This window comes from Amblyomma maculatum, chromosome 4 (genome assembly GCF_055883805.1).
Source record: "Amblyomma maculatum isolate TAMU_Amacu chromosome 4, ASM5588380v1, whole genome shotgun sequence".
Classification (NCBI taxonomy): Eukaryota; Metazoa; Arthropoda; class Arachnida; order Ixodida; family Ixodidae; genus Amblyomma; species Amblyomma maculatum.
The window spans coordinates 181,660,980-181,671,774 of record NC_139347.1 but is presented as its reverse complement, the minus strand read 5'-3'; the positions used below and the strand labels follow the sequence as shown (position 1 = coordinate 181,671,774).

At 46.0% G+C, this 10,795-nt stretch overlaps 1 long non-coding RNA gene across 1 annotated transcript in view; it reads right to left on the bottom strand.

Moving 5' to 3' along the window:
- Window positions 1-7,493: 7,493 nt before the first annotated feature.
- LOC146193776 (uncharacterized) overlaps window positions 7,494-10,795 on the bottom strand; it is a 47,284-nt gene continuing 43,982 nt past the window's right edge. The window contains exon 3 of the long non-coding RNA XR_014706481.1: window positions 7,494-7,628. This is a non-coding gene — a long non-coding RNA (uncharacterized LOC146193776). The remainder of the gene's footprint in view (window positions 7,629-10,795) is intronic.

Sequence of the window (10,795 nt, the reverse complement as noted above, 5' to 3'; positions counted from 1 at the left end):
CTTTATACCTGATGGCTTCGGGTAGCCATACAGTGCGCAAAATTTAGAAATATCAGGTACCACGCCGTCTCCTGGCGACGATGTGGCCTGAAATCTTTTTTTTTTTTGCGGGTGTCTAAGCGACAGTACTGCAAGATTAGGTTGGAACTCGGCTTAGATAAAATGGTTCAATACGCAGTCCGAGCGGAGAGAGTGCATGTCGAAATCACAAGTGGAAACGACAATGTCATCTGAATCGCAGACATGTTTTTCAGTCCAAGCCACGTAGAATCGAATCCATCATGCGCTCATATGTGGCTGCGTGTAAGAATGTCCGAAGGGCATGACGCTGAATACCTATAAGCCGTCAGGTGTCCCAAAAGTTGCTTCGGCGCAGGCGGCATCCACCTAAGGAACCTTTCAATATCCTGATCCGTGTTTTAAAGACCAAAAGAGTGAAACTTCTTGAAAGCATTCAATAGCGTCTTCAATTCAATGCAGCGCATATGCATCTTTGCGGGTGGTATAAAAGCGCCGAAAATCGATGTAAAACCATATACCTCCATCATTATTTATTACCAAGGACGACCGTGAAGGTTTACGGACTACTGACAAATTGAATTACACCCAGTTGCAGCATGTCGTCTAGAGGTCTTCAATAATCTGTCGTTCAACCGCCGAGCCACGTTATGGGCGTTGACGCTTGTTGGTACCGGTACCAATTTCATGGGTGTAGGCATGCGACCCAGGCCCCTGTTTGAAATATTGAAAGACGAGCTATATTTGTCCAGCTGGTGAAGAAGCTGTGGGGACTGTGATGTGGCGGCGCTTGCGTCGAAAGGAAAGAAAAAGTCTTAGACTGCAGTGGAAGCAGTAGATTCAAGCAAAGAGATTGGGCAGGAAGGGAGGAGGAGTCAGTGCATTGATTCGAGACGAACAGCTATCGATGAGCTGGACATAACCAAGACACCTAGCACGTAGAAAGGCGACGGGCTAAGAAATTATGCTGCAGCCGTCTCGCACAGTGAGCACACCGGAGGGTAGAAGCAGGCCGTAATGTGATGCCAAGCTGTCGGACGGAGTCAAAATGACGGCGCTATTAGGCGCAGAAGAGCAGGAAAAGGAATTTTAATATATATATGAGCATGGAGGGATTTCGATGTTGGCAGCCAGTGACCTTGCTGAGCGCAGGAAACAGATCGGCGATCGAAGTGGCGCTGCACGGGAGAAGTTATTCGCCACGAGATCGACCAAGAGGCGGCGCTCCAGTAGTGTGGATCGGCAGCCGGCGGCGCTCGCGGAAACGCACGCTGCGTAGGTCTGCTTCCGAGTTTACGGCGGGTTTGTTGGCAATGAAAACGTGTCTTCTGCAGTATTTCTGCAATATTGCAGAAACAAATCCAAGGATTTCGCCAATACAGCAGAAGAGTGGATTTTAGGAAAACAAAGCACGCAACCACCAGTCTTCAAGATTTACTTTGCACGTTTCTGGCGCTGTACCGCGCTCACGCGCCTGATGCTTGGGCCTGCCTAATGACAGCTTTGTTTTTCTTATCAACTTTTAAACAGTTTGCGCGTGTCTCGTGCATACAAGGTTCGTGCTCTGAGCTGCAGTAATTTAGATTGAATCGAGAAAGCCTGGTTCATTATATCGTACTTGACTCGAGGATTAAGCAGGTTAAATGTAGCATTGGCAGCGCACTGCATGGCGAGTTGCGTTAGACTGAGTGCACATCAACTCTGGCCCAGACAACTACGCACAAGTATTCCCCAAAAATGAGATCACGCCGACACTATACAGGAAACCTCGCAGCACAGGAAAGCTGATTGTTCACGTGTACAGCACTGAGTGGATTGAATTTGCCGAGATGCTTTTTGCGGCCACTGACATAGAATGTGATAATGTATTACTGCATGCGCCACTAACTGTAAATCATTGCCTGAAACCGAGGAAAGTATAAGGGATTTCTGATGTGTTTGATGTTAATATATAACGGTAAATTAGTATTGTAATTATTTTGTGTTGCAATGCGAATAAATTTCACCGTGTGAGAGAACTTTTACACACTTGACAGAATTTACAATAATCAGCGATTAATTTTCAGTAACGTTGAAGAGCAAGCTACGAATTACTCGCTGCGAAGGCATCGTTATAAACTGCGCATGGGCACTGTCATGTTCGGGGAAGCAATTTTACACACCGAAAATTTCTTTATCACTAATTATTTAGCAGTGACTAAATCTTATGCGAAGTAAAATATTAGGGTTGCTTCCAAAACAGATGCCGGATATAAAACTATTCCGAAAAAAATGGAGGTCATCTTATCATGCGACTATAAAAAATGTATTTATTCCCGAACTAAACACTGATATTTAAGCCCGCATGAAGCTGTTTTACTCCCCTTGTCAGAAATGACGAGTTTTGTCGGAAGACAGCACTTGGACGAAAAGGGATTATAATAGGCTACCAGTAAAGTACATTGATCTAGGTCATTATGTAATGTTTAGGGTAAGAATTAGGTGCAGGGCATATGTTTCCCGAACATTCGAGCATTCCTCTAAAACAAAATGTGCCCACTAAAACTTTTACGGATGCAAAGAAGTCTTCAACAACAAAAGAAAAGAAAAGAAATGCATATTGGCCCGGGTGTAACGCATGAAAGCGGCATCGGCTATGACGGATAATTGTAGAGGCTGGTTTTGGTGTCGTTTTTTTTTTTTCATTATTAACACCACATTTACCACGTGGGATTGTTTATTGTGCAGTCAAATCTCACAGCAGAGGAACACCTTTCGAAACGGTTGTGATTGAATCCCCCGTTCTCGAAATCAGCAGTCGAGCACCCTTACCATTGAGACACCGCGACAGAGGTTTAAAAGCAAAAAGAAAAAAAAAGTACTCACACAACTCTATTGTGCATACAGACGACATAGTAAGCATAGTGGTCTGTTCAAACTGCATTCTGCTATATGAAGCAGTCTGCGGTGGCATATGTTTTAGTTACTGCGGTATTCCAAACAGAAACGGGAATATGCGATTTCTGAGCGTTTCCATTAACTTTTATTGACGGCAACGACTTGTTTTGCTTTGACACGGCGGTAACGACAGTACCACTTCGTTTGAGACATTGCATGTCAAAGGATCTCAAGCGCCGAAGACCGCGATGGATGATGTCCTTATCCAAGCATAACATGACCGATACGGACAAGTATATATTTTTTTAATGAAGCGTGGGGTTATAGACTGTTCATATTCGTTTTGCAAGAGTGATATAGGCAAGCAAAAGGTCACAGGGACTGCGAAACAAACAAAAACACTCCTGTACACGCCGCATGCGCGCGCGTAAATCACTGCGGGCTGGCACGCGACGCGAAAACGCATCCACACTGAGGAGGTTTCGCCGCTGAGCCGCAAGGGGGCGACTCTGCTCGATCTCGAGGCCAATATTTCAGCATGAGCGCAGTTTATATTGGTGTGATGGTCACAGAGAAAGTCCCAATCTTAGTGATATCATTTCAGCGCGACGACAGAACGAGGGATATGATGAGCCGCGAATGACAATCTTGGCGGTTAGGCCTCCAAAGCAAGGCACACTGCGCATTAGCGGCGTGAAGGGAAAAGTAAATTAAAGGCATTGTCCTTTTTTGCAGCTTGCGGTACAGTTTTGACACATTACATACACAGCAGTGCCCTTTAGACTCCACAACTGCACTTTCGCAGGTACAAGATGAGGCTTTAAATTGGTCGACGCAACCAAAGTTCTTGCCTCAGAAACTGAGGGACGTCTGAGACGTGTTGTTGTATCGACGCAGTGGTGTAACCGATTGCCGCAGTGATGGAGAAAGGCGGCGAGCAGTGGGTCGGTCGGCAGAGATACACGTGGCGCAGGTTCAGGATTTGCGTAGACGTGAGGCCGTGACTAACCGCAGGCCGCACGATACTGCGTCCAGAGTAGAGCAAAAATGCGAACAGGGAGACTGCACGCATAACAAACAGATGGCCCTGGTGGCTTGGAAGTGGCTGGCTGCGAAGTGGCTGGCTGCATTGGCTGGGCGGAGCGGGATAACCGAATCGGCCCGGGGCACCTCATGTCGGCGTTCGTGGACGGCGCTGCGACGGGAGTCTGCTGAGGAACGTTTGGTATAACCTTAGCTACTTGATCAAGAATCACAGCCTGAAGGTTCGAGGCCAGGTGATATGGAGTGCATTGAACGCGGTGAAGAAGGGATAGTTGCCCTGCGATCAACTCGCGCATAAATGGCTGGTCGCCGACACAGCCGGGTTGCATAGGATATTCGGGCTAAATGAATGATGGTTTTACAAGAATGCGCTGCTTGGGAAGCTCAGCCTAACTCTGGCAAGTGTGAAGAGTTCGACAATAGCGGTGTGGTGCCGGGCAACAAATCTGAATTGCATCCGCCTCTACTCCTGTCAAAACTTCTTTGATGCGATCCGCCTCCGTCACAGACGCGTCTGCATGGGTGCACACGCTAACATCTTTTATTTATTTCAGTTCAGTTCAGTCGTTCAGTCGTGTCCGACTCTTCGTGACCCTATGGACCATGTCACGCCACGCTTTCCGGTCTCTCACTATCTTCCTAACATCACATAACGTCATCTGCAGTGCCTCGAGGATACCATCTAACCATCGCGTTCGCTGCCTACCCCTTCTCCGGCGACCCTCAACCTTTGCCAACATCAAATCTTTCTCCAGCGACTCCTCTTTTCTCATCAGATGACCAAAGTAGCAGAGCTTTAACTTTAGAATTTGACCCTCCAATGAGCAGTCAGGGTTTATGGTCGACAATATCGACTGATTTGATCTTCTGGCAGTCCTTGGAACTTTCAAGAGTCTTCGCCAGCACCACAATTCAAACGCGTCAATTCTTCGGCGGTCAGCCTTTTTCACAGTTCAACTCTCGCATCCATACATCACAACTTGAAAGACCATAGCAGAGGTTTTCCGGATCTTGGTTGGCAGACTAATGTCTCTGCACTTTACTATGCGGTCAAGGCTAACCATTGCTCTCTTTCCCAGAAGCAGGCGTCTCCTAATTTCATGGCTGCAGTCTCCTTCCGAGGTAATCTTGGAGCCCAAGAAGACAAAATCTGTCACAGCTTCCACTTCTTGTCCATTGATGCTGCAGGACTTGATAGGGCAAGACGTCATGATCTTTGTCTTTTTAATGTTCAGTTTAAGCCAAAACTTCTCGCTCTCTTCTTGTACGCGCATAAGGAGTCTCTTGAGTTTCACTTCCCTTTCTGCCATTAAAGTGGTATCATCCGCGTATCTAAGGTTGTTGATACGTTTTCCAGCAATCTTCACTCCAGCTGAAGACTCGTCCAGACCGGTCTTCCTCATGATGCACTCTGCATATAGGTTAAATAGGCAGGGCGACAGTATGCGGCCTTGCCTCACTCTTTTCTCAATCGGAAACCAATCAGTAAGACCATGCCCAGTTCTGACTGTGGCCTCTTGTCCTTCATACAGGTTCTTTAGGAGACAGATGAGGTGAATTGGAACTCCCATCACTTGGAGAGCTTGCCACAATCTATTGCATCACAAACATCCACGAACGACATTTCACGAGGGCTGGACTTAAGCAACAAGATTAATGCGGATACAGATGACATTCCATGGAAAATTTGAAGAGAAGTGGATTGATGATGGCTTTCACTTCGGATGGAAGGTCATTCCACTTGTTGGCTTATCTGATGAAAAAAAGAATGATGATATGTTACAGTATGAAATTGCTCAGGATAGACAGCATTAGGATGGGCGTTGCGGGATATTCGATGAGCGCGTGTAATGGGCTTAACATCGTGGTTAATGGTGTGATAAAATCTGTGGTTCGGAAAGACGGGAGATTTGGTGACGACGGGCTAGTGTGAGAAGCTGAAGCTAAATTTTTAGTGCAGAAACACTACTGTGATAAAAGTAGTTAGAAAAAGTGAATCTTGCAGCACTGTTCTGGATTTTGACAAGGTTGGTGATAAGGTTAGCATGGAAGGGATCATACGCGGTACATTCAAAGTCAAGTTTTTAAAGGTAACAGTTAAGTAAGCAGTGAGTATTAAGGAACAGAGGCTAATAAAAATTTATGCCGTAAATGACCTCGAACTTGATGTTAACATAATTTTTCAATTAGTAGCATGATGTATGTGATGGGACCAGGCTAATGTTTTACTGATTTATGGTATTTTAGGTGTAAAACGATATTATAGGATTAGAGGCGATTGTATAAGTATTATCCTAGGTGTTACGCCAGCGATAGAAATAAAAACGTTTTAGTGCTATTCCGTGTGTAAGCCACGCTCTGCACTATTCCTCGATGCGGAGAAGATTTTCTTGAAAGGTGTTGATGTCAGTAAGATTGTTTATTGGGCGGCAGATAACACAATCATCTGCAAATAGCTGAGCATCAGACCTGAGGCTAATGGGTAAATCATTTATATATATGTAAGAAATAAAAGTTCTAGAACAATACCCTTCGGAACACCACACGAGATAAGACAGATGGATGACGAGAGGGAATTAACATGGACGAATTAATAGCAGTCAGTTAGGAATGCTCGAATCAAATACAGACCCAATGGACGCAAGTTTAGGCGTGACAGTTTATGTATTAGAGGTCTATTAGGGCGCTATTAAATGTTTTCTCGAAATCGAGGAGTATGGAATCTGTGGCAATGTTGCGATGGCGGCATGCGTGGATATCGTGAAGAGAACAAACTGAGTATCACAGGAACGGCCTCTCGAAATCCATTTTGGTTAGGGTGAAAGAATTTGTCTGATCATAAAAACTGATCGGTACAAAACAAAAGATTTACTTTTGAAAAGTATTCACCACGCAGCGGAGTTCTGATCGCAGGCGCTGCGAACGCGCAGCTTCCAGAGAGCAGGACGTCCAATGTCAGAAAAAGCAGGTTTAAAGGCAAAACAGATACTGTAAATAATTAGTCGAATAAATAATCATCTAGCCAGTCGCAATAAAAAATCGCTAGATATTTATATATTCGCAGTCACGAAACAACTGACGCAGTAATTTCTTTCATGTTTAGCAGTTTCGGTATGACAGAGAAGTTCACTGGCATACAGAACGTTGGCACAACGTGAAAAGCTAGACACCCGTTGGTGCACCTTTTTATTTTCCGCCGTTGTGTTTCCACTTTCTTCTTTTCCTTCGATAAACCTGATCAAGACGTCATGTATTATTTTAAAGCGCTTTCTTATTTAAGCTTACGTAATTTAACGTTGCGTGATCTGCTATTTAAGCATAGCTTAAACTGCCAAGTTAACAGCAGTAGGTCTGTTCTGGAGCATTTTCCGTAAACGCAAAATAGTCAATTCTGAAACCAAATAATTATTTTCTGAATATATGTGTTGAAAACAAAAATGCGGGATGCTTGAGACCTTACACAGAAGTCTTTACTGTAACACTTGACGCAGCATTTTGACTTTATTCGCAGCAGATGACAGCTTCCTTATCCACCGTAGCATGATGACGCTTGCCGGAATTGCATGTAACAGAGTAGTCAACGGCATTCCAATTACTTATCAGTGGGACAGCAGCCTGGAAATGGAGGATTAAGCTTTCGGATCCTTCCAGTCTGATATTCTCCATAAACGGCCACTGGATACGTGCAGCTGCGCAAAAAGCAAATTTGACAGAGACGCTATAGGATGAACAGGCAGGTTCCAAATGTTGACTTGCGTGCGCTTTACGGAATTCAAATGTCTACAGATTTCATCTAAAGGAATTATTAAATTATAAGCATGTAACATCAAATCAAATCAAAATTTTCTATTACAAATATGACAGTCTGGTTTTGCTTGCAGGGTTTAACGTACCACAGTCACTGAGGCTGTGACAGGCGATGTAGTGAAGTGCTCGGGAAATTCCAACCACTTGGGGTTCTTTAACGTAAACTGACATCGCAATGAACAGGGCGCTTGAGGTTCGCCTATGTCGAAAAACGGCCGCCGCGCCGAGTTTCTAACCTCCTCCTCGGCTAGAGCCATCGAGCACTTTAAGAACTGCGCCACCGCGGGGAGGTATATGTTACTAGTAATATTTTTATCCAATATGTTATTAAGAAGAGGGTGTATTGAAGGATGTTTGTCTTTTCATACCAATATACTTCAGCTTTGCTTAGGTTATATTGCATGTGCACACCATACTTCATTACTTTTTTGTGTTGCAAACAATACCGTTTTGAAGTATGGAGTAGACATAATATATTGCCTAAACAAGACTGACCTAATTGTGGTATGATGGGCAAAATTTAATCTTCAATTCACCCTCTTCTCGATAAGTACTTCAGAGCAATTGCAGTGAATAATATGCGTCTGTCTCAGAGAGTGTACATTACGCAATCAACATGTAGAGCTTTTTCAGTTTTATCCACTTTTGTTTTTTTCCTTTCATGGGCGCAATCTGTTGTTACTATAAGCCCCTGAATACTTCCTCTAAGCAACCTGTGAACAGTATAGGGGAGATTGTGTCTGCTTGCCTAACACTTTTCTTTACGGAATTTTTGTTGCTTTCTTTATGTAGAAGATTGGCTGCTGTGAAGCCACTATATATATCTTAGCAGTACTTTCAGATACGGCTCGTCGACACCCTGATTTCGCAATGCTTACATCACTGCCCATGTTTCAACGGGATCCGTTTTTTTTTTTCGTAATCAATGAAAGCCATGCATAGAGCTGGTTATATTCCAAAAATTGTTCTATCGCCTGGTTGATGATATTCATATTGCCGCGAAACCTTCAAATCTGTTTTTGTTGTTTTTTAGCAGCAGCCGCCATGCGGCTTTATTACTCCGATTCTGGCGCGCATATCAATTCTGTAATTTTTGTAAATGCTCGATGTCGGGAGCCGCACTTTTATAAGTTTCTTTGTCGCGCAAAATGCGCCGAGATCTTTCTCGGAGATTCTGACCTCTCACATATGTTTCTACAAGGTTCCAGGTTCTGCTAGTAAGAGTTTGCGATGTTGTCGAGATGATTCTGAGCAGCCTTCAAACTGAGTGTTGACGAGTGCGACGGCAATTTTTTGTTCGGCTGTTGTTGATACTCCAACTACCCCAGGTGTCAACGCTCGCGGACGTCTTCCTTCAAGAAGTTTAGCAGGCACTGGGTGTTCCTTAAGCGACGGCTCCGACGGCTCTAGCGCAAGAATCAGCAGCGATGAACTATGCTGCTGCATTACGTTGTCCTGCACTCCCACTCCGACGCGACCTCCCGGGCCCTCGTCGCTACTGTCCATTTCCCGAAAGCCGCCCCTTGGCCCTCGCCCGCCAAGTCTACCAACGACCTGCAAGTCCCAGGAAATGTGACACCTGGAGGACGTCTAATAACCAACCGCTATGCTTCCACTACGGTGAGGCCGGCCATGTCCCATGCTACTGCCCTTACAGACGGATCGGTCTGCGTGGCTTCGCCATCGGCGCCCCATGACGCCGTCCTGGCGAACGACCGGAAGAAATCGATAACTACTTCCGAAGGGCAGAGTCACCAAGCTATGAATAACGCTCTCCATTGCCGTACGGCGCCCGGTTAGCGCCCAGGCCACAACTATTATGACAGTGTGCATGGAATGTCCCCTAGCCCCCCTAGGGGAAACTAAAGGCGGAAACCTTTGGAAGTGAGGTTGCTCAAGAGCGGAACGACGAAGATCCTCCGCCGCAGAAGACGACTAACGACGATGCAGCCAATTCGCTGCCGCTCCATACGGCGACATCGGCGACAAAACGACCAGGGTGCAAGCCGAAACCGCCGCTGAGCAAAGTAATAACGGTATGCCCCGATCGAGAACTGAATAAACGAGGCAGACGCCATCAGACACCAAGGCCCGCTTGCAGTACGATGACGCTAACAAACGATCTTCAAGTTGTAGTCGACGGTCGCAGATTCACTGCGCTAGTAGATACAGCAGCTGACTATCCAGTCATCAGCGGACCGTTAGCATCCCTACTCAAGAAAGCTACGACCGCTTGGGATGGCCCGCTGATTCGCACCACCGGTGGTAACCTCATTACTCCATCGGGGCGCTGTACTGCAAGAGTAAACACTAATGGGCGTACTTACGCCCATTTACAGCAGTGTTCGCGCGACGTGATTTTGGAATAGACTTCATAAATGAACGAAGAGCGATCATAGACCTCCGATCAAAGCTCATCAACCTCTGGGTTGACAACGTCACACCTGCTACGACGAGTTCGACGCAACGTCTCTCTGAACGTCCTCGATGGAGAATGTACCGTGCCGCCCCGATCAAGCGTCGCAGTTCGCGTGGTTAGCGCTGGCATCGACACCGCTGAAGGTATCAACGAAGGAACCATTCACTTGCTCTTCAAACGAGGTCTGGGCATCGCAAGAAGCATCGCCAACTTCCGGAGAGGAGAAGCTCAGGTGGTGGTAACAAACTTCACAGAAGAATTCCGGCATCTCAACAAGAGAACGACGATCACTTTTGTCGATGAATTAGAGGACATCAGAGATGTACTCGCCCTCCATGACCAACCTCTCGACCAACCCACAACCAACCCCTCCACAACCAACGCGGCATTATCACAGCAGAAAAGACCAGATTCGCAGTCTTCTTCGAAGCTACAGTAAGTGCTTCTCGTCATCATCGAAGGTGCTACAAACACAACTGGCCAAGCACCACATTATAACGGACCAACACGCCCGACCTCTGCGCCAAAGCCCCTACCGCGTATCGCCGTGAGAACCTTAAGCCATCCGCGAGCAAGTCAATGAACTGCTCCTTGATGACGTTATTCAGCCCTCAAACAGCCTCTGGTCGG